Consider the following 24,634-nt stretch of genomic DNA (forward strand, 5'->3'; position numbering starts at 1 on the left):
GTTAACTCTCAAACAAACTGATATGGTATGTGAGAGATGTATTTACACAATCCCCCAGATTCACGAATCCTCTGTGTAAGACTTAATAAGTCTTACTCGGAGGCTGCAGTTGAACGGTATGACGTCAGCGTGCCATGAATATGCATGAGGGCACGCTGACTCAACCGTAAGTCTTACACGGACTGTGTAAGAAAGCAGGGGGCGTGTCCGACTGCCGAGCAGTCTAAATGTCCACGCCCCTGCAAGTGTTTAAAATAAAAGCAAATAAACAAGAGTGAGTCCGCTCAAATGTCTCTGCACCCAACACCTCACTGTCTGACGTAAACCCTCATCACAGTTCTAAAACGCATAACATTAAAAATTTTTTTTAATTCCCAAAATAGCTGCCCGTATTTGCACGTGTGTGCGCGGGTGTGCCCATTGCTTAGCTACAGTTAGCAATTCTGACATGGAAGAGCATAAGAAAGAATGTTTATGCAAATCACACCAAATAGCAATAGCGGAATGGTAGAGCATTCGCACAAAGAAGAGGCATTCTCGGTTCGAGTTCCACCACTCCCTTTCGTATTTATTTTTTAGATCAGTATATGGAATAATACCTAACATATATGTTTAAACATAACTAAAAAGCAGTGAAATGGCCAATGTATCAGTGAACAAAATAAGTATTTTAAAGGATCCCAATATAAAATTGCCTGCAGTTAAGCAGCGCTTCACCCAGTGCAATAGAGTTGCCCATAGTTCAATAGCACTTTACCAAGCGCAATAGAGTTGCCCATAGTTGAACAGCGCTTTACCCAGTGCAATGTGTTTGCGTGGACGTGTGTGCCGTGCCAACCAGGGCACCGTAGGGCACCGAGGAGCAACATAGAGCAAAGTTGCTTAAATGCAGCCACACCCCCTAGCCTGTCTGGACAGTATGAAAATAAAATGAATGACAAGGTTCAAACACAGGACTCTGTGCATCAGAAGCAAAGTACAGAACCACTAAGCTATGACAACATAGGGGAAACAGCCACTGTTAACATTCATATACTTACTAATGGTAGTTTAACCATTACTAAGCAGGTCTGCAGTCAGCCGAGAATTTTACAAAATGGCCAATCACAAAAAAGTGCGGGAAATGCTGCATATTTAAGCCCCACAGGCGGGAATACATGCCATAACTGGTTGTAGCTCACATCTGCAGTTAGAATGTCTGGTGTCAGAGAGGGAACACGCTTCCGAGCGCAACGTTGGGGCATCAAGGAGTCGAAATACATGGTTTGGCTCTTTGTCCACCGTCATGAGTCAAGACTCCTGCAGGGCCAGTTCCAAGGGACGGAGTACAAGGCAGAGGCTTGGAACCGGTTAGCTCATGACCTCACCAGTGCCACAGGCATTCTTCGGACTGGTGAGCAGGTCCGTCACCACCATGCAGACCTGAAGAGATGAAAGCAGGACCACCTGAACCAATGGATACAAGAGGCCTGTGGGATGTGGTATGCCCCACAACTGAGTATTTAGCCGTGGAATGCAGTATGTAAGAATTGATAATGGAGTACGTATAATGGATAGGTATGTCTCAATATCCCTTCATTTACTTTACAGCTGCAGGTGACTGTGCTGCGAATCAGCAAGCCTATGCTGATAGGCTGCTAAGGCTGCGCCACCATGCAGGTTAGTGATTATTCTGCATGTATTGTTATATAAAATATGGGAGAGAGCATGAAAGAAAGTGTTGTAATCCAATAATACAGCCATAAAATTGCCTGAATAAGTCCTCTGCATGTACTGCCAGATACAAACGTCAGAGAGGCAGAAAAAGAGTGTAGTAACCCATTAAGAAAGGTAACATATGTCTGGAATAATATCTCTGCAGGCACTGTCATATAAAATAAGTGAGTGAGCCTGAAAAAAAGAGTGTTCTAACCCATTAATAAAGGTATAATATGTCTTGAACATGTCTGCCATATGCACCTTTAAAACAAATAAAGGAGTGGTCCTGTGGAAAAGTGTGAATTGTCATTAATAAAGGTCTAAAACCCGGAGTGTGTCTGTGTCACAGAGTTTGAAATGTTGTTGTACCCTTACATTATACAAACAGTACTGTTTGAAAAGGTGCTGGCAACCCAGAGTTGTGCAGTCCCATATAAAGTGGGTGATGGAAGTGCTAGTAGCTGTGAAACATATATACAGTCCACAACAGTCAGTTACTGCCTGGCATGAATAAGTAAATCTGGCACACGTGTAGCATGTTATTTTTCCCCAGAAATGTGAGTGAGTGTCAAGAAATGCAGGGTTCTGTACAAATCGAAGTGAAAATGTCATGCAAAAACATCCCAGATATGTAGATAAAGAAATATAAATATAATCAAGAAATATGTAGCAGTAACATCTGCATCCTGGACAGTTAGTATGTCAGATATAGGTCAGGCATATATTGAACTAGCCAAACCCATTACACAACCTAATGTATGGTGGCAAGTGTAATAATACATGTAGGGGATATACACTTGCAGTCACTAGGAATGTAGTGTAGACAAAAAGGTAATTATAAGATGTTAACCGAGGTTTTTTCTACACCCTACTGTATGTGCATAAACCATGCGATTCCACACCTCAATGGGTATGTGTAATCTTAAATATTTGTTGGGACATATGTCCCATTGTTCTATAAATATTTGCATTCACGTTGATGCATGTGCTCTGTTTAAACAACACAATCATGGTGGCCTGTTGCTACCAAACATCCCTGCATGCTGTTGGAATATCCACTGTGGTTCAATATATGCATGTGTCATGCTTGCTGTTCAACTGTTGTGACCTTGGTGTGTTGGGTTAATGGGAATATTACTGCATGCTGTTACAACTAATCTGGAATGCTGTTTTGCTTATGTTGTAATTAAACACACCTAATCACAGAACGTATGGGAAGGTTGGTCCCAGCGGACCCACCTGTCCCTCCTCAGCTGGCGAGTGCACCTGGCACCAGCAGGTCCGGTGCCCATCCCAGGCTCCCCTCCTCCGTTGGTCCTGTGCCACCTTCGGGTGGAAGTGCTGCAGGGGATGGGGCTCATCCCCCCATGTAAGCGTGGGCGGAGAAGGGCCACCTGTCACCCTTCGAAGGGTCCGGGTTGTGGTGCATAGGGAGATCCAGCATTCAGTCGCTGATCCCCTATGCCAGCTTGAGGCGAGAGTGGCGCATCTCACAGGTGAGCCTGCCCATCCTACGCAGCCCCCAGCACAGCTACCCTCGGGGCTGTGAAGGTTCAGTGGTGACTGCCCATGGGTGGGGATCTCAGTACTACTGTTACCATCTGTGGGCTCATGGGCTTGCGATTTCCAAACATCCAACCCAGTCAATTGTGTTCACCCACCCCATGTGTCATACACCGCCCCTGTATGCATCTTGTCTGTCTTGTCTGTTTACCTTCCCAACTTACCTCCCCGGACATACCTACTTCCTCTACCTCACTTCCCACTCTCACTTGAAAAAAAAAAAAAAAGGGCAATCTGTACCCACAAAACAATTACGCCCCATACATAGCTGCCCATTTCGCACACATGTCCATTGGACATGTAAGCTGATAATTAGAATTGGCAGTACAACATACTTTGTTGTCCTCACCCCTCTCCCAGGGGTGGAAGGTTTCAAATTTCACTCCAAATTCATTGCATATGCACAGCTGTTGCTGTTAAAGAAATGGGCAGCTATGGACCTTCCCTACACCTGTCCTGCACATCCCGAGCCTGTTGACCTACTGTCTATCCCTCTTTGTGCCCCCTTTTTCACCACTTTCCTATCTCCCCATTTTTTTTTCTTTAAAAGGAATTAGCGTGGGGGTTAGCGGGAGTAAGCACTTTTAAGCGGTAGTAAATGGGTTTAAGCGAGTGTGCGCATGTGTGTGCTTAGCTAAGCATCGCTAAGCATCGTGCAAACCCACGCAAACCCACTTACAACTGCTTAAAAGTGCCTTAGTCACTCTATGGCAGGGCCCTTGTTCTGCTGAGCAGCAAAAGAAAAAAACCTCTGCCAGTCTCGAACCCCACCTATTGACACAATAGACTGCATGAATTACCACTAAGCCACAGCAGATATACAAATGACTTGGTTCTGAAATAAATATATCATGCATTACAATGAGGGAATGTAAATGGAAATTAGGAATGGTGTAACACAAATCCTTTTCTGTGGGTCTTTAGCAGCAGTGGCTGTGGAATTGCATGACATGACTGTGAAAGGAGAACTAGCCATCCTAGCAGTGAATAATGTTACAGTAGCACCTTACAAACACCACACAGTATCAGACCAGGATAAATACTGGCCATAGGAATATAGTGCAATAACTACATTTGTATGACAGTTAATTGTGTAAGTGAGAAGAAAGTACATACTCCCGTGTATCCTGTGTTAGCATTTGGAGGGGTGGATACATGTCTACACTGAGATGTGTGTACTGGAAGCAGCAACATTCAGGTTTGAGTACAACATGCATATAACTGGCTACAACCCTAGCATCAGATAAGAGACATATACCAACCTTCAGACTGACACAACGATGTCCAGAGCAAGCAAGCATGGGCCCCACCTTGGAAATCTGAAAGGGCTATGCCTACCTAACCTAGCATTTTGTAGCAGTGGGCTGCAATCACAGTGAGTAATGCAATCACCAAACAGCAGGCTGCATGCAATTACTGAATGGTGGGCAGCAACTGGTGCAGAGGCTGTCACGTGCACAAGTGCAGATACCTAGAAAAACAGGCTGTACCTGCAGTCCACACATGCAATTATATCATTGCAGGTGCTGTGAGATAGAGTGAGAGAGAGAAAGACACGAACACAGACACAGACTGAGACAGAGACAGAACAGAGGGAGAAACTGAGACAAAAAGTTAAATAGAGGGTGAAAACCCAAAACAAACCACCAATAAAAAAAAAAAAACTACAAAACCGTAACACACAGAGCAGGGAAATACAAAGGCAAGGTATATAACTCACATGTAAGTGTTGGCATGTTGTAGATGTTCCTGAAGAGTACTCTACACACTGCAAATCACCCATGTGTGGCAGCAGTATGTATCCATTTGTATCTGCACATGTGCATAGGGCAAGGGACATACTGCAACTGTTAGTGAAGGGTGGATAGATATCTGTCAGTGAAGGATGATATGTGAATATATCCATGTAGGTCGTAGTGTGTGGCCTAGAAAACAGCATGCAGTGCACAGGAGCGGCCTTAGGTCAACTGGTGCCCTAGGCAAAAGGGCTCCATGGTGCCCCCTACCACACTTCCTGTTGCCCCCATCCTTGTCTTACTACACCACATAAATAGTGGAAAAGCACACTTGCTAGATCGGCACCCTAGGCGGCCGCCCAGTTGGCCTATGCCTAAGGCCAGCTATGGTAGTGTTGATATATGTCATGTGGTGGTTAAATGCTGTGGGACAGATTTGCCAGATCTGCTGTATTACAACCAGTGAGGCCTGCTAATGCTACAAGGGCTGAGGACACCCACATGCATTCTGCACAACACTGTGCAATTTAATCACATACCTGTACATCCCACAACTGTCACATAAGTGATATCCCCACCATGAAAGGTTGACTGTACATGTGCCTATATGTACATCCATGTGTACAGCAATGGATGTGTACATGTATGTGTATATATATATGCATATATATATATATATATATATATATATATATATATATATATATATATATATATATATATATATATATATATATATATATATATATATATATATATACATATAGAGTGAGAGAGAGAGACAGAGTGACATGGGGTCATATGTACCGCAACAGGTGTGTGGTGACCAAGGCATGGACTGTAGACAAGTGTTGATACTGCAGTGCCATTCTACCTTCCCAAAACAGTGTACCCATTAACTACCACATAGGTAGAGATCTACCTAACAGTGAAGGTGTGATAAGGGAACATGGGACACAGGTGGACAGTAGCCTCCGCTTTGATGAAGACAGTGCCACACTACACCTGTAATCTGTCTGTGTGGTGTGTGTCATGACAACAGGTGTGTCATCTATGGAAGTATAAAGTAGAGTTCCCCTCTACTCATCACAATGCCCTGTGTGGTGTGTACTTCACATGACAACTACACCAGGTGAACAGGCCACAGACAGACCTCCCAGAGGGTAATACTGGCCGCAAACAGATGCCCTATGCAGACTGACTCACAAAGCCACAACTAAATTGTATTGCATACTGGCCACACAGAGGTGACCTCTGCCAGACATACAGAGGTATGTCACACCCATAGCTATGTGACAACCACCATGGAAACATATCACAATCCCTCTGGGATACACACTCTAGGGTCCTAAACCTTGTCAGCTCACTAAACAGCACATGCTGGAGGGACAGGTTCCCATCTCAGAGATATGCCATACACCGGAATAGACCACATAACAATAGCAAACAAGGCTTCTCCTTACCAGTTGTTATAAATACCCCTGATGATTGTGTGGGAGATTGGTAATACACCCCAGGAAACACCCCTGTGGTTCAGGTTGGCAGGGGCAAGTGAAATCAAAGTACATGTGTGTCAAAGGCCAGGGTAGCATATGGCTAGGCTTCCATAGGCCCTAGGGCCAATAGCATATTACCTACCTATGACACAGTGCACTCACACATGTACTTAATGCAATAGCTGCTATGTGAGGTTGAATAAGTGTAACATTGAATGTGTGCAAGGTCTGTAAAAGTGTGATAGCTTATTGTGATATTGTATCTGACATGGTAGTGCTTATCCTAGCTGTGAGGACAGCAACTGATGTGTAATGTACTGTTAGAAAGACATAGCAGTACAGCATATAATGTGACGTAGTTCTCCGTTGACAAATGTGGTGTCTCATTGTAGGCTAAAGCAATACATGTATGCTTAGTGAGGGGTACTGCTGGTGAATCCATCACCAATATGAACTGTAGTACTACCTGAAGCTGTAGGCCTAAACAGCACAGTATGGTGTGTGTTCACATTGCTTGGAAACACTGTCATGTGGATTTCCTGTAGTCTGGACAGAGGACAGAATGCAGGCATAAGGGTGTGTAAGTAGTGGCACACAGTACCATATGGTACACAGGTAATGTTCATCTGTGTTGGCATACAGTGGTGCGTTGTATGTTTGCCTGATGTGTGTGTGATTATGTCTGTACAATGGCTGCAATCATATGTGTGTTACAGGGTAAACGTGTATATCCGGCAACATACATAGTCTGTTACAGCAGTATGTCACCTATAGTAACAACTGGAAACATCTGTTAGGCAGGGCTATGGCATCAATGACTAGGGTGGTTGATTGTTACTACTGTACCTGTACCTTACATCCATTGCAATGGATGACATCTCTGTTCGTGCATTGGTGTGATATACACCCCTGTCTTGAGGTTGTGCAATGTGTCACAAACAGTGTGTCAGGTACAGTTGTATAGTGGTGTGATATATAGAGTTTGACAGGCAGTGTTAGTTAGTTGTGGCCTGAGAACCAATAAGTGGTATTGAACATTGTAAAGGAAAACACAAAGATCAGTGCACATAAGGTTCAAGCAAGGCACCCTTTATTACTTGCAGCAAGGAGACAAAGCATGTAAGTACAAGGTTTGTCTGATTTTCCATAGTTCAGCATGCTGTTTTTATGCAGTTATTTGCATGTACACAGGAATATGTTATCAGATTTACTGCTGACATGGTCAGAAAATTGCTGTCTTGCAAAAACATGTTTGAGAAAAACAACCTGGCCTTGGCTAATTTCAGCCCTCCCTATTTTCTCATAATTCTTCAGCTGTCCAGTTCTGATATGATGCATTTGCCTAGGGTCAAGGTACAACCCTGGCCTCAATATACATTCTGCTGACTATGGTAGACTTTCAGGCGTCAATTGTTCTCTTATCAAAGTCTCCTGCAGCTGCACACATTTACACAGACTAAGCTGAATAAACGTATTAATTCTTTTTAACCCTTAATGCATTTAAGCTTGCACATTGCAGTTATACATTTTCTTAACATTTCCCCCCTTTTAATACTTTATTCTACCTTCAAAACAAGCATAAACAGTTTTTCTTCCCATAACCATGTCCTACTTATGATTTGTAGTTAGAGAGTCATTCAGTTCAAGCTTGTGAAAGCATTTTTTCAGTTTTTAGTAGTTCTTCAAATTCAACATTCTGATATAAAGTTTCTGAAACTGAAGCGTCTATGATATTCTTAACTAGTCCTTTCATACAGGGGATGCAGCAGCATCCACACACCATCAGTAAGGCTACCCCTACACAGATGGCAATCAGAATGTTCATCAGTACGCTGCCACAACCCCAGAACCATTTCTGGAAAAAGTCCGTCAATGGATTTGGTCCTGGTTTGGTCATAGTCGACACTTGCTGAATTACTTCAAGATGGCTGTCTATCTCGTGTTTGTTGTCAGGAATAAATGAACAGCACTCCTCCTGGATTAAAGCGCATGTACCTCCTTTTGCAGCTAGGGTGAACTCGAGAGCCATGTGATTTTGAAGCACCACTGCTCTCATGGCAGTCAGTTCATCAGTTACCAATTCTAGGGCGGAAAAGGTCGCATTACTCATAGTTTCAAGAAGTTTAAATAGTTTTTTCAGCTCCCAGATTGATTTCACTGCTCCATATGCTGGTATTATGCCTGCCCAAGATATGACGTCATCACCCAAATCCATGTGCGACAGTCCTTTGTCACTCACATGGCCTAAATCATGATGGTATATCCAGGGTGCATCGATCTGTCCCACTGGATTAGCAGGCTTCTTGATTTCTCGAACATTCCGAATTTTCCCTTGAGGTAAGACTGCCGTGTATCATATGGCCGGAATCAGGTATCCCAAAAAACAGCCACCGGACCAGTTTTCAGGTAGCCATTTATATGCTTTTCTTCTGCATATAAAGTAGCAATTTTCTACTTTGGTGGTAACTTTACTATGAACATACCCTTGTCCTGCATGAAACATTTTTTTGTCAATTATGGACAGTTGTTTGTATAGAACAGAATCACGTTTTACTTCCTCGATTGTTCTATGCATCAATTCACAAAATGGGTCATAGTTCATGTTGCAATAAGATCCGGTGTTATTAGGTTTAGTGTAGCATCTATAGGGAACTGCTGCATTGCAATGGTTCCATCCTACCTTGACTGTATCATTCTTATGAAAACACACAGTTCCATTTTGACGAATAGAAAAGTGTAATGCTACTCTATCTTTTGACGTGACATTCGATGTGTCATGAATTAGGTTTTCCCAGGTCTGATTAGCCCCTAGGGGAACTGAAGTTAGCAGCAATCCCCATGTGCTGTTGGTAGAGCTGTGCAGACCCAGCAATGCGAAATATTGAAGGTTTCAGCATACACGTATTTGATTGCCTGTTAAGTATTGAAATTCGGGTGCCACTCACGCTTACTAAGTTCTACTTGTGTAGCAGAGAAGAGAAATGGCCATAACAAAATGATTATTGTTACCATGATGGTCAATAGGATGGTCATGCAATATTTCTGCGGAAATGGTTGTTCCGTATTGTCTCTGTCTTCTCCAGTTCTTCCAAAAAAATGTACTTTAATCTTTCTTGATTCAGTCATTTTTACTTGGGACACGTGATCTTACTCTCTGCCCTATAGGACCTTAGCACCGATCATTGCTTCACTGGGTTTGAGACGGATCAGTTCCTATTGATCTGACCCCCCTTTGTAGCCAGACTTTTGTGCTTAGGGTCCCGATGGAGAGGTAAGGTCTTTGTTCAGTTCGAAGTTTCTTACCAACTTGCAGTGTGTCAGATGTATCCACGAAGCTTGCTCTGCTATCTTGACTGCAGTAGGTGTTGAGAGAAGCACCTGGTAGGGACCTTCCCACTTTGGCGATGCCCAGTTCTTTCACTTCACGATTTTAATCCACACCCAGTCCCCTGGCGTCACTGTCACTTCCAATGTTTTGGCTTGTTTCTGACCTGAAACAGAATTAAACTGCAACAGATGTTTAGAACTCAACAACTTTTTCATATATTCAGCTAGTGTAAAATCAGCTTCCTGGTCTGATGACATGAGAGGTTTCCACTGGGGTGTGTAATAAGCCCTTCCATACAGCTTTTCAAAGGGAGTCAGTCCTTTTGATGTAGGGACAGTTCTCATGTTCATCAGTGCCAGGGGTAAACAGTACAGCCAGGTTTTTCCCATTTCAGCTATCAATTTCCTCAGTTTGCTTTTTACTATACCATTATGCCTTTCAACCAGCCCTGCAGACTGCGGATGATATGCACAATGATTTTTTAGAGAAATTCAAAAAACTTACTCAGCTGCTGTATGGTTTGGTTTACAAAGTGCGTACCATTGTCGCTATAGATTCTTTCTGGGATACCAAACCTAGGAATAATGTCCTTAACAAGTAACTTTGCTACTGTAGCTGCATCTGGATTTTTGGTTGGAAAAGCTTCCACCCACCTGGAGAACATATCTATAATGACAAGGCAGTACTTCTTGTTTTCACATTTATTCAGTTCTATAAAATCCATACAGATAGTGTGAAACGGATATGGTGGTGTGGGAAAACTCCCTCGCTTAGGCTTTATCGTCCCCTGTGCATGGTGTTTGTTACAGATCTGACATATTAAACAATTTTTTTAGAATAGTTTGTAAATCCATACGTTGTGAAAACCTGGTTCACCAGCTGTATCATCCCCCCTGTTGAGACATGGCACTGCCCATGGCTCAACAATACCGCATAGTGGAACAAAATAGAGGGTAGTACTAGTTTTCCCTCCTTAGTGATGTACAACCCCTTTTCGAGGACTGCTCCTCATTTCATCCATCGCTGTTTTTCTGCTTGCATAGTGAGTGTCTGCACTGCTTTTAACATCTCTAAGTTCAAGGTTTCAGAGGGTTGTAATTCCTTATCTAGAAGGAATACCTCTGTAGCTGCCTGTTTTGCAGCTGCATCAGCTCTCGCATTACATTTGAAATTATGTCCTGTTGTTTGGTATGAGCTGCACATTTGCAAATGGCTACCTTTCGAGGCAACTGAATAGATTCTAAAAGATCTAAAATAAGCTGCGCATGATTTATAGGTTTGCCAGTAGATGTTATCATCCCTCGGTTTTTCTACTGTTGTGCAAACACATGTACAGTGGAAAAAGCATATTGGCTATCAGTGAAGATGTTTAAACATTTATCCTTTGCTAAGGTACATGCTCATGTCAGAGCTATCATTTCTGCTGCCTGCCGGATAAATGATGCAATAAAGATTTTGCTTCTATAACTTCAGTATCGGGGAATACTGCATATCCTACTAGGTTCTGTCCTGCAAGGCCCCTTTTGCATGAGCCATCCACGTAGTATGTCACCTCAGCATTATCCAAGGGGACATCTGTGAGGTCTTTCCTAGGTAATGTCTTCTGCTTGATTATTTGCAGGCAGCGGTATGGTGTGCCGTCTGCAGGAGTTGGGAGCAGAGTAGAAGGTTTAAGGTCGTACATCGTTCAATTGTCATATGTGGTTGGCTCAACAATATGGTCATGCAGGAGAGATGCCTAGCAGGGGAGAGATATGCTACTTTTTCTTGTAATAAAATAGTCGTGACTGCATGAGGTACCCTCAGAGTGAGTGGGTGAAACAAGACTACTGAGGCTGAAGCCTGCACTGCCATTGCTGCTGCAACTACTGCCTGCACACAGTGAGGCAAAGACCGTGCCACTGGGTCAAATTGTGATGAATAGTAAGCAATGGGACATTGCTTATCTCCGTGTTGTTGTGTTAATACTGATGTCATATAAACTTGCTTGCAATCTACAGTCTGGAAAAAATGCTTATGGTAATTAGGCAAACCCAGCACTAGAGCGGATGCTATTAACTGTTTCAGCTTACAGAAAGCAGATTATGCCTCTGTTGTCCATTGTAACAAGTCCTGTGCTGCCATAGGTGTCATATAAATAAGATCAGTTAAAGGTGCAAATTCCAAGGCATAGTTTGGAATCCAGCTTCGACAAAAATTAGTTATCCCCAAGAAGGACATAATTTGCTTCTTGGTGGTAGGCTTTGGCGCCTGCAAGATTGCCACCTTTTTATCTTCATCTAAAGTTCTACCTCCCTTGGATGTTACATATCCCAAGTATTTTACCTGTATTTTCCAAAGCTGTAGTTTATCCTTGTTCACTTTATGTCCCTTAGCAGCTAGAAATTGTAGTAGTGCTACTGTATCTTCCCTACAATCCTGCAGGGTGGGGGCCGCCAACAGAATGTCATCAACATAAAGTAAAATCTGACTACCCTTTGGCGGGTTAAATCCTGCCAAGTTACTTGACATTTCTTGCGAAATATAGTAGGGCTCTTACAATATCCCTGTGGTAGTCGCGTGTATGTATATCTTTTTCCATGAAATGTGAATGCAAACCAATACTGGCTGTCTGAGTGTATCGGTAATGAAAAGAATGCATTACTAATGTCTACCACAGAGAAATATTCTTGTTGAGGTTTTAAGTCATTCAACAAGGTGTGTGGATCCGGCACTATAGGTGCCCTTGCAATTACTGCGTCATTTACAGCTTGCAAATCCTGGACCATACGCCATTCCCCATTGGCCTTTATAACTGGAAATAAAGGTGTATTATATGGAGAATCAGTGGATTCCACTAGCACCCCTCCCTTAAGTAATGCTGCTATGATAGGTTTTACCCCTGCCTCTGCATCCTTTCTTAAGGGATACTGCCTCTTTTGTGGTCTAAACGCTGATTTTGGTGTGATACTAACTGGTCCTGCCATACGGATAAGTCCTAAATCTGATTTTCCTGCTGACCAGAGGGTCTCTGGTATATCCCGTAAGGTGTTTTCTTCCTCCATCAACAGGAGTATCCCTCAGCTGCCTTCGTGAGAATGCAAATGTACAGCTGGGTTAGCTTGGGTTTCCCAATTCAATTTTTGCACTTGTATTCTGACAGCTCCAGTTCTGTTTGTTTCTCCCATCTTGTGACTTTCTCACCTAGGTCTGCCCACCGTATGTTTTTATTCTTGGTCAAGCTAACATGTGGTAGTCGATTGGATTTATAAAGTGTCAAAAACTCCTGGGGCAGTGAACAGCTGGCTATACTATTCCCTTCTGCATCCCAGTATAAGTTTCTCAGTACCAACCTATTTGTTCAATGCTTAAATAACTCTTTTTCATACTCCTTATCAGGCCCTGGTGTGTTACAAAAATACAGGGTACAATGCAGCAGCTGCTGTTTATCAATGTTGAGGGAGGCAAACTTACTGATGGCTAAGTTCATCAGTTCTTTGGTCACAGTCCCTGGACCAGTCGAAACCAGGTCCTGACTGTACCAATAAAACATTTCGACCCCCGAGTGAACCATAAAGGTGTCAGTTCATCGCTGCACATCCATGCCCTGCATGGTTGGAACCACCGCTATGCCAAATAACTGCATGAGATCCCTGCCCAAGAGATTTACTGGGTACTTCGCAGAAACTACAGTCTTACTTCTTTGTGTCAATCCTGAAACAGGATCTGTTATTGTGATATTGCGGGAGAGGGGCTCCCGATATAGCTGCCCATTAGCTGCTTTGACCAATATGTAATCAGGTGACTCCGAATTTTCTGGTAATTTGGAGGGGTGTATCAGGGTCCGTGATGCCCCTGAATCACACAAAAATTTAACCTCACTGCCTTCCACTAAAAGTGTAACTTCTGGTTTTGTATCTGCTAAATAGAGCTCCAGGCTCAATAAAGCTAAGTCTAGTACTTCATCTTCTTCTGCACCATCATTAATTTCCTGTACTTCCTCTATTTCCCTTTTTATATCCTCATTTGTCCTTTCTCTACTGGTCTCTTCTAGTGATTCCTGACTATCATATAGTCAGTCCTCACCTTCCTTATCTTCCATTGTTGCCTTCTTATTTTTTCTGCAATCCCTTGCTAAATGTCCCTTTTTACCACATTTAAAACATTCTCCCCTTTTCTTGCATCCTTCAAAGTCTTCTGATCACTGATCAGATTGCCTACCTCTCTGTGTTTTTCCTGCCCTTTTTCCCGGGGTGCACTACATAAACTTCTGCTCCATCCTCTACAAAAAATACCTGAGCCTTCTTCTTCTTTTTGCTATTAAAATGCCTTTCAGCATGTCTAGCATATTCAAGTAGTGAGTGTAATCTGCTCGTTCGATGGTCAACCATGTGTTTTGTAATGAAACTGCTTATAGGTGTACTACTACCTTTTAAAAATGCATTTTTTAACTGCTGCTCATATGGGGAATCTTGTTTTTGATCTTTGGTAACCTGCATCCCACAGTGGTTGTTAAAACATTCTAACAGCCTAGCAAAGTATCGGTCAACTGGTTCACCCACCTGCTGGACACATTGATTAATGCAAGTCCAGTCTGCCCTAGGTTTCCATTTCTCAGAGATGCGGTCTGTAAGTCCCTTCACTCTAGTGTCTAATTCTGTGCTGCTATGTGGAAGAGGTTTTTGTGCAGCATCATGAGGACTCCAGTTGCCACAAATCATGTACCAATCTGGTCCTACAATCTGTTGAACTACTTTTTCTATCTCTTCCCCATTTAAGTTATAACTTAGCCTCATTCCTTGTAAATCTTCCGAAAATTTTCTAAAATTAAGTTTAGGATGGGGAGTCCCTTCTGTAGCTTTCCGGATATCTTCCAGAGTCCAAGGTCTATATACTAGGATAGTTGGAGTCTGATCTTCCTGTCCTGCCTGAGGGTTCGGAACTTCTATAAGTGGGCATATTTCTTCTTCTACAGGTCGTGTATCCCTAACTACCTGCCATAATTCAGAGCCTTTTTCTTGATTATTCGCCTTTGTTCGGGACCTAGTTTCGATGGGATCCCTAACTTTAGCTAGTTTCAGTTATATAATGTCCCTATCATGGGGGTCGGTCAGCCTGTCCACTCGCTCCGTACTCTGGTAAAGGAGGGGGAGGTGGAGGTGCCAATGCCATTACCAAGTTATTGTCTTCCTTATCTAACAACATTGCCTTCAAATCTTTGTTCTTTTGGTCTCTGCGATTTGCTTCCTCCAGACACCTGTGTGCCTGGGGAATTCCTAACTCTCGTTGCTTTTTTACTTGACCCTTAGAATCACTTTCAAGTTGCTCGATAAGTTTGATAAGTGAGGATTTTTCTAATTTTCTGTCAAATTCATACTTAATAATCCATTTTGAAAAATATCTAATATTGTCTGCGCGCTGTGACTGCATGTATTTCGCATCTTCCTTTAACGGTGGGTTTCCGGGTGTCTTTGCACAATTATTACCCATTTTCCCTATTTTGTTTGCTACATAGACTGTTCAGAAAATATTACCTGATGCCTTCAAATTTTTACGTGTACCACATATTTTGTTATAGTGTCTTCAGAATGACTGTCTAAAGCCTATTGATCTGTTTCACCTGATCTATGACAAGACTGTACCTTTTCTATCCATGACTGTAAGAAAATACAATCCGACAGAAACAATACAAATCTAATCCCTGATCTTGAAATAGGAAAAGTAGATTCACCTTACCTGAGCCCACATGATTGATCGCTGATTCGTGGAAAACCCGTCCTTCAGTCGCAGATCAGAAAGTGGCTGGCCTCTTTTGATGACAATTCAGTCGGAGGACTTTTCACTTAAGAAGAACTGATTTGGTTTCTTCCCCGTATGGTTTCAGCCACCTGGCCGTCTGATCTGAAGTGAAGAGAGGGTATCCAGCTCGAAGGACCAATCTGTAAATGAAAACACAAAGATAAATGCACGTAAGGTTCAGGCAAGGCACCCTATATTACTTGCAGCAAGGAGACAAAGCATGTAAGTACAAGGTTTGTCTGATTTTCCATAGTTCAGCATGCTGTTTTTATGCAGTTCCTTGCATGTACACAGGAAGATGTTGTCAGATTTACTGCTGACATGGTCAGAAAATTGCTGTCTTGCAAAAACATGTTTGAGAAAAACAACCTGGCCTTGGGCTAATTTCAGTCCTCCCTAGTTTCTCATAATTCTTCAGCTGTCCAGTTCTGATATGATGCATTTGCCTAGGGTCAAGGTACAACCCTGGCCTCAATACACATTCTGCTGTCTATGATAGACTTTCAGGCATCAATTGTTCTCTTATCAAAGTCTCCTGCAGCTGCACATATTTACACAGAATAAGCAGAATAAAAGCATTAATTATTTTTAACCCTTAATGCATTTAAGCTTCCACATTGCAGTTATACATTTTCTTAACATGTCCCCCCTTTTAATACTTTATTCTACCTTCAAAACAAGCATAAACAGTTTTTCTTCCCATAACCATTTCCTACTTAGGATTTGCAGTTAGAGAGTCATTAAGTTCAAGCTTGTGGAAGCATTTTTTCAGTTTTGAGTAGTTCTTCAAATTCAACATTCTGATATAAAGTTTCTGAAACTGAAGCGTCTATGATATTCTTAACTAGTCCTTTCATACAGGGGATACAGCAGCATCCACACACCATCAGTAAGGCTGCCCCTACACAGATGGCAATCAGAATGTTCATCAGGACGCTGCCCTAACCCCCGAACCATTTCTGGAAAAAGTACATCAGTTGATTTGGTCCTGGTTTGGTCATAGTCGACACTTGCTGAATTACTTCAAGATGGCTGTCTATCTCGTGTTTGTTGTCAGGAATAAATGAACAGCACTCCTCCTGGATTAAAGTGCATGTACCTCCTTTCGCCACTAGGGTGAAGTCGTGAGCCATGCGAATTTGAAGCACCACTGCTCTCATGGCAGTTCATCGGTTACCAATTCTAGGGCGGAAAAGGTCGCATTACTCATAGTTTCAAGAAGTTTAGATAGTTTTCTCAGCTCCCAGATCGATTTCACTGTTCCATATGCTGGTATTTTGCCTGACCAAGATATGACATCATCAGCCAGATCCATGTACGACAGTCCTTTGTCACTCACATGGCCTAAATCATGATGGTATATCCAGGGTGCATCGATTTGTCCCACTGGATTAGCAGGCTTCTTGATTTCTCAGACATTCTGAATTTTCTCTTGAGGTAAGACTGCCGTGTGTCGTATGGCTGGAATCAGGTATCCCAAAAAACAGCTACCGGACCAGTTTTCAGGTAGCCATTTATATGCTTTTCTTCCCCACATAAAGTAGCAATTTTCTACTTTGGTGGTAACTTTACTATGAACATACCCTTGTCCTGCATGAAACATTTTTTTGTCAATTATGGACAGTTGTTTGTATAGAACAGAATCACGTTTTACTTCCTCGATTGTTCTATGCATCAATTCACAAAATGAGTCATAGTTCGTGTTGCAATAAGATCCAGTGTTATTAGGTTTAGTGTAACAGCTATAGGGAACTGTTGCATTGCAATAGCTCCATCCTACCTTGACTGTATCATTGTTATGAAAACACACAGTTCCATATTGACGAATAGCCAAGTGCAATGCTACTCTATCTTTTGACGTGACATTCGATGTGTCATGAATTTGATTTTCCCAGGTCTGATTAGCCCCTAGGGGAACTGAAGTTAGCAGCAATCCCCCATGTGCTGTTGATAGAGCTGTGCAGACCCAGCAATTTGAAACATTGAAGGTTTCAGCATACACGTATTTGATTGCCTGGTAAGTATTGAAACTCGGGTGCCATTCACGCTTACTAAGTTCTATTTGTGTAGCAGAGAAGAGAAATGGCCATAACAAAAAGATTATTGTTACCATGATGGTCAATAGGATGGTCATGCAATATTTCTGTGGAAATGGTTGTTCCGTATTGTCTCTGTCTTCTCCGGTTCTTCCAAAAAGATGTACTTTGATCTTTCTTGATTCAGTCATTTTTACTTGGGACACGTGATCTTACTCTCTGCCCTATAGGACTTTAGCACCAATGATTGTTTCACTGGGTTTGAGATGGATCAGTTCCTATTGATCTGAACCCCCTTTGTAGCCAGACTTTTGTGCTTAGGGTCCCGATGGAGAGGTAAGGTCTTTGTCCAGTTCGAAGTTTCTCACCAACTTGCAGTATGTCAGATGTATCCACAAAGCTCGCTCTGCTATCTTGACTGCAGTAGGTGTTGAGAGAAGCACCTGGTAGGGACCTTCCCACTTTGGCAATGCCCAGTTCTTTCGCTTCACGATTTTAATCCACACCCAGTCCCCTGGCGTCACTGTCACTTCCGATGTTTCGGCTTGTTTCTGACCTGAAACAGAATTAAACTGCAACAGATGTTTAGAACTCAACAACTTTTTCATATATTCAGCTAGTGTAAAATCAGCTTCCTGGTCTGATGACATGAGAGGTTTCCACTGGGGTGTGTAATAAGCCCTTCCATACAGCTTTTCAAAGGGAGTCAGTCCTTTTGCTGTAGTGACAGTTCTCATGTTCAGCAGTGCCAGGGGTAAACAGTACAGCCAGGTTTTTCCCGTTTCAGCTATCAATTTCCTCAGTTTGCTTTTTACTATACCATTATGCCTTTCAACCAGCCCTGCAGACTGCGGATGATATGCACAATGATTTTTTAGAGAAATATCAAAAACCTTACTCAGCTGCTGCTGTATGGTTTGATTTACAAAGTGCGTACCATTGTCGCTATAGATTCTTTCCGGGATACCGAACCTAGGAATAATGTCCTTAACAAGTACCTTTGCTGCTGTAGCTACATCTGGATTTTTGGATGGAAAAGCTTCCACCCACCTGGAGAACATATCTATAATGACAAGGCAGTACTTCTTGTTTTCACATTTGTTCAGTTCTATAAAATCCATACAGATAGTGTGAAACGGATATGGTGGTGTGGGAAAACTCCCTCGTTTAGGCTTTATCGCCCCCTGTGCATGGTGTTTGTTACAGATCTGACACATTAAACAAATTTTTTTAGAATAGTTTGTAAATCCATAAGTTGTGAAAACCTGGTTCACCAGCTGTATCATTCCCCCTGTTGAGACATGGCACTGCCCATGGCTCAACAATGCTGCATAGTGGAACAAGTTAGAGGGTAGTATTGATTTACCCTCCTTAGAGATGTACAGCCCCTTTTCGATGACTGCTCCTCGTTTCATCCATCGCTGTTTTTCTACTTGCATAGTGAGTGTCTGCATTGTTTTTAACATCTCTAAGTTCAAGGTTTCAGGGTGTTGTAATTCCTTATCTAGAAGGAATACCTCTGTAGCTGCCTGTTTTGCAGCTGCATCAGCTCTCGCATTACCTTTTGAAATTATGTCCTGTTGCTTGGTATGAGCTGCACATTTGCAAATGGCTACCTTTCGAGGCAACTGAATATATTAAAAGATCTAAAATAAGCTGCGCATGATTTATAGGTTTGCCAGTAGATGTTATCATCCCTCAGTTTTTCCACTGTTGTGCAAACACATGTACAGTGGAAAAAGCGTATTGGCTGTCAGTGAAGATGTTTACCCATTTATCCTTGGCTAAGGTACATGCTCGTGTCAGAGCTATCAATTCTGCTGCCTGCGCGGATAAATGATGCAATAAAGATTTTGCTTCTATAACACCAGTATCAGAGACTACAGCATATCCTACTAGGTTATGTCCTGCAAGGCCCCTTTTGCACCAGCCATCCACGTAGTATGTCACCTCGGCATTATCCAAGGGGACATCCGTGAAGTCTTTCCTAGGTAATGTCTTCTGCTCAATTATTTGCAAGCAGCGGTGTGGTGTGCCATCTGCAGGAGTTGGGAGCAGAGTAGAAGGGTTTAAGGTCATACATCGTTCAATTGTCATATGAGGTTGGCTCAACAATATGGTCATGCAGGAGAGATGCCTAGCAGGGGAGAGATATGCTACTTTTTCTTGTAATAAAATAATCGCGACTGCATGAGGTACCCTCAGAGTGAGTGGGTGAAACAAGACTATTGAGGCCGAAGCCTGCACTGCCATTGCTGCCGCAACTACTGCCTGCACACAGTGAGGCAAAGACCGTGCCACTGGGTCTAATTGTGATGAATAGTAAGCAATGGGACGTTGCTTATCCCCATGTTGTTGTGTTAGTACTGATGTCATATAACCTTGCTTGCAATCTACAGTCTGGAAAAAACGCTTATGGTAATTAGGCAAACCCAGAACTAGAGCGGATGCAATTAACTGTTTCAGCTTACAGAAAGCAGATTCTACCTCTGTTGTCCATTGTAACAAGTCCTGCGCAGCCATAGGTGTCTTATAAATAAGATCAGTTAAAGGTGCAGATTCCAAGGTATAGTTTGGAATCCAGCTTCGACAAAAATGAGTTCTCCCCAAGAAGGACATCATTTCATTCTTGGTGGTAGGCTTTGGCGCCTGCAAGATTGCCACCTTTCTGTCTTCATGTAAAGTTCTACCTCCCTTGGATATTACATATCCCAAGTATTTTACCTGTCTTTTCCAAAGCTGTAGTTTATCCTTGTTCACTTTATGTCCCTCAGCAGCTAGAAATCGTAGTAGTGCTACTACTGTATCTTCCCTACAGTCCTGCAGGGTGGGGGCCGCCAACAGAATGTCATCAACATAAAGTAAAATCTGACTACCCTTTGGCGGGTTAAATCCTGCCAAGTTACTTGACATTTCTTGCGAAAATATAGTACGGCTTTCATAATATCCCTGTGGTTGTTTGTATATCTTTTTCCCTGAAATGTGAATGCAAACCAATACTGGCTGTCTGGGTGTATCGGTATTGAAAAGAATACATTACTAATGTCTACCACAGAGAAATATTCTTGTTGAGGTTTTAAGTCATTCAACAAGGTGTGTGGATGCGGCACTATAGGTGCCCTTGGAATTACTGCGTCATTTACAGCTTGCAAATCCTGGACCATACGCCATTCTCCATTGGCTTTTTTAACTGGAAATAAAGGTGTATTACATGGAGAATTAGGGGATTCCACTAGCACCCCTCCCTTAAGTAATGCTGCTATGATAGGTTTTATCCCTGCCTCTGCATCCTTTCTTAAGAGATACTGTCTCTTTTGTGGTCTAAATGCTGATTTTGGTGTGATACTAACTGGTCCTGCCATATGGATAAGTCCTACATCTGATTTTCCTGCTGACCAGAGGGTCTCTGGTATATCCCGTAAGGCATTTTCTTCCTTCGTCAACACGAGTATCCCTCAGCTGCCTTCGCTAGAATGCAAATGTACAGCTGGGTTAGCTTGGGTTACCCAATTCAATTTTTGCACTTGTATTCCATGTCCTGACAGCTCCATTTCTGTTTGTTTCTCCCATCTTGTGACTTTCTCCCCTAGGTCTGCCCACCGTATGTTTTTATTCTTGGTCAAGCTAACATGTGGTAGTTGATTGGATTTATAAAGTGTCAAAAACTCCTGGGGCAGTGAACAGCTGGCTACACTATTCCCTTCTGCATCCCAGTATATGTTTCTCAGAACCAACCTGTTTGTACGATGCTTAAATAACTCTTTTTCATACTCCTTATCAGGCCCTGGTGTGTTACAAAAATACAGGGTACAATGCAGCAGGTGTTGTTTATCAATGTCGAGGGAGGCAAACTTACTGATGGCTACGTGCATCAGTTCTTTGGTCACAGTCCCTGGACCAGTCATAACCAGGTCCTGACTGTACCAATAAAACATTTTGCCCCCCGATTGCACCATAGAGGTATCAGTTCGTCGCTGCGCTTCCATGCCCTGCATAGTTGGAACCACCGCTATGCCAAATAACTGCATGAGATCCCTGCCCAAGAGATTTACTGGGCACTTTGCAGAAACTACAATCTTACTTCTTTGTGTCAATCCTGAAACAGGATCTGTTATTGTGATACTGCGGGAGAGGGGCTCCCAATATAGCTGCCCATTAGCTGCTTTGACCAATATGTAATCAGGTGACTCAGAATTTTCTGGTAATTTGGAGGGGTGTATCAGGGTCTGTGATGCCCCTGAATCACACAAAAATTTAACCTCACTGCCTTCCACTAAAAGTGTAACTTCTGGTTTTGTATCTGCTAAATAGAGCTCCAGGCTCAATAAAGCTAAGTCTAGTACTTCATCTTCTTCTGCACCGTCATTAATTTCCTGTACTTCCTCTATTTCCCTTTTCACATCCTCGTTTGTCCTTTCTCTACTGGTCTCTTCTAGTGATTCCTGACTATCATATAGTCAGTCCTCACCTTCCTTATCTTCCGTTGTTGCCTTCTTATTTTTTCTGCAATCCCTTGCTAAATGTCCCTTTTTCCCACATTTAAAACATTCTCCCCTTTTCTTGCGTCCTTCAGAGTCTTCTGATCACTAATCAGATTGCCTGCCTCCCTGTGCATTTTTCCTGCCCTTTTTCCTGGGGTGTATACATAAACTTCTGCTCCGTCCTCTACGGAAAATACCTGAGCTTTCTTCTTCTTTTTGCTATTAAAATGCCTTTCTGCATGTCTAGCATATTCAAGTAGTGAGTGTAATCTGCTCGTTCAATGGTCAACCATGTGTTTCGTAATGAAACTGCTTATAGGTGTACTACTACCTTTTAAAAATGCATTTTTTAACTGCTGCTCATATGGGGAATCTTGTTTTTGATCTTCTGGAACCTGCATCCCACAGTGGTTGTTAAAACATTCTAACAGCCTAGCAAAGTATGGGTCAACTGATTCACCCTCCTGCTGGACACATTGAATAATGCAAGTCCAGTCTGCCCTAGGTTTCCATTTCTCAGAGTTGCAGTCTGTAAGTCCCTTCACTCTAGTGTCTAATTCTGTGCTGCTATGTGGAAGAGGTTTTTATGCAGCGTCATGAGGACTCCAGTTGCCACAAATCATGTACCAATCTGGTCCTACAATCTGTCGAACTACTTTTTCTATCTCTTCCCCATTTAAGTTATAACTTAGCCTCATTCCTTGTAAATCTTCCAAAAATTTTCTGAAATTAAGTTTCGGATAGGGAATCCCTTGTGTAGCTTTCCAGATATCTTCCGGAGTTCAAGGTCTATATACTAGGATAGTTGGAGTCTGATCTTCCTGTCCTGCCTGAGGGTTCGGAACTTCTATAAGTGGGCATATTTCTTCTTCTACAGGTTGTGTATCCCTATCTACCTGCCATATTTCAGAGCCTTCTTCTTGATTATTCGCCTTTGTTCGGGACCTAGTTTCGATGGGATCCCTACCTTTAGCTAGTTTCAGTTTTATAATGTCCCTATCTCTAGTGAGCATAGGATATAATGCGGGGGGGTCAACCTGTCCACTTGCTCTGTACTCTGGTAAAGGAGGGGGAGGCGGAGGTGCCAATGCCATTACCAAGTTATTGTCTTCCTTATCTAAAAACTTGCCTTTGAATCTTTGTTCTTTTGGTCTCTGCGGTTTGCTTCCTCCAGCCACCTGTGTGCCTGGGGAATTCCTAACTGTCGTTGCTTTTTCACTTGACCCTTAGAATCAGTTTTAAGTTGCTTGATAAGTTTGATAAGTGAGGATTTTTCTAATTTTCCGTCAAATTCATACTTAATAACCCATTTTGAAAAATATCTAATATTGTCTGCACATATTTTGCATCTTCCGTTAACGGTGGGCTTCCGGGTGTCTTTGCACAATTATTACCCATTTTTCACTATTTTGTTTGCTACATAGACTGTTCAGAAAATATTACCTGATGCCTTCAAATTTTTACGTGTACCATGGATTTTGTTATAGTCTCTTCAGAATGACTGTCTAAAGCCTACTGATCTGTTTCACCTGATCTATGACAAGACTGTACCTTTTCTATCCCTGACTGTAAGAAAATACAATCTGACAGAAACAATACACATCTAATCCCTGATCTTGAAACAGAAAAAGTAGATTCACCTTACCTGAGCCCACGTGATTGATCGCTGATTCGCGGAAAACCTGTCCTTCAGTCGCAGATCAGAAAGTGGCTGGCCTCTTTTGATGACAATTCAGTCGGAGGACTTTTCACATAAGAAGAACCGATTTGGTTTCTTCCCCGTACGGTTTCAGCCACCTGACCATCTGATCCGAAGTGAGGAGAGGGTATCCGGCTCGAAGAACCAATCTGTAAAGGAAAACACAAAGATAAATGCACGTAAGGTTCAAGCAAGGCACCCTTTATTACTTGCAGCAAGGAGACAAAGCATGTAAGTACAAGGTTTGTCTGATTTTCCATAGTTCAGCATGCTGTTTTTATACAGTTCTTTGCATGTACACAGGAAGATGTTGTCAGATTTACTGCTGATATGGTCAGAAAATTGCTGTCTTGCAAAAACATGTTTGTGAAAAACAACCTGGCCTTGGGCTAATTTCAGTCCTCCCTAGTTTCTCATAATTCTTCAGCTGTCCAGTTCTGATATGATACATTTGCCTAGGGTCAAGGTACAACCCTGGCCACAATACATATTCTGCTGACTATGGTAGACTTTCAGGCATCAATTGTTCTCGTATCAAAGTCTCCTGCAGCTGCACATATTTACACAGAATAAGCAGAATAAACGTATTAATTCTTTTTAATCCTTAATGTATTTAAGCTTGCACATTGCAGTTATACATTTTCTTAACAAACGTGTGCAACCTCTGACAGACAATAGGATGGTATATGTGTCAGTAAAGTGATATCTGTTGGTAAAGGTGTAAAGTGTGCCACAGGACACTCTCACACATATTGTTCATATCATTTACAGCCAGATGGCCCACCAATGCAACCCAGCGTACACAGCGGATGAGGAAGA

The sequence above is a fragment of the Protopterus annectens genome, chromosome 3.part1 (genome assembly GCF_019279795.1).
Source record: "Protopterus annectens isolate FY-2018-M chromosome 3.part1, PAN1.0, whole genome shotgun sequence".
Classification (NCBI taxonomy): domain Eukaryota; kingdom Metazoa; phylum Chordata; order Ceratodontiformes; family Protopteridae; genus Protopterus; species Protopterus annectens.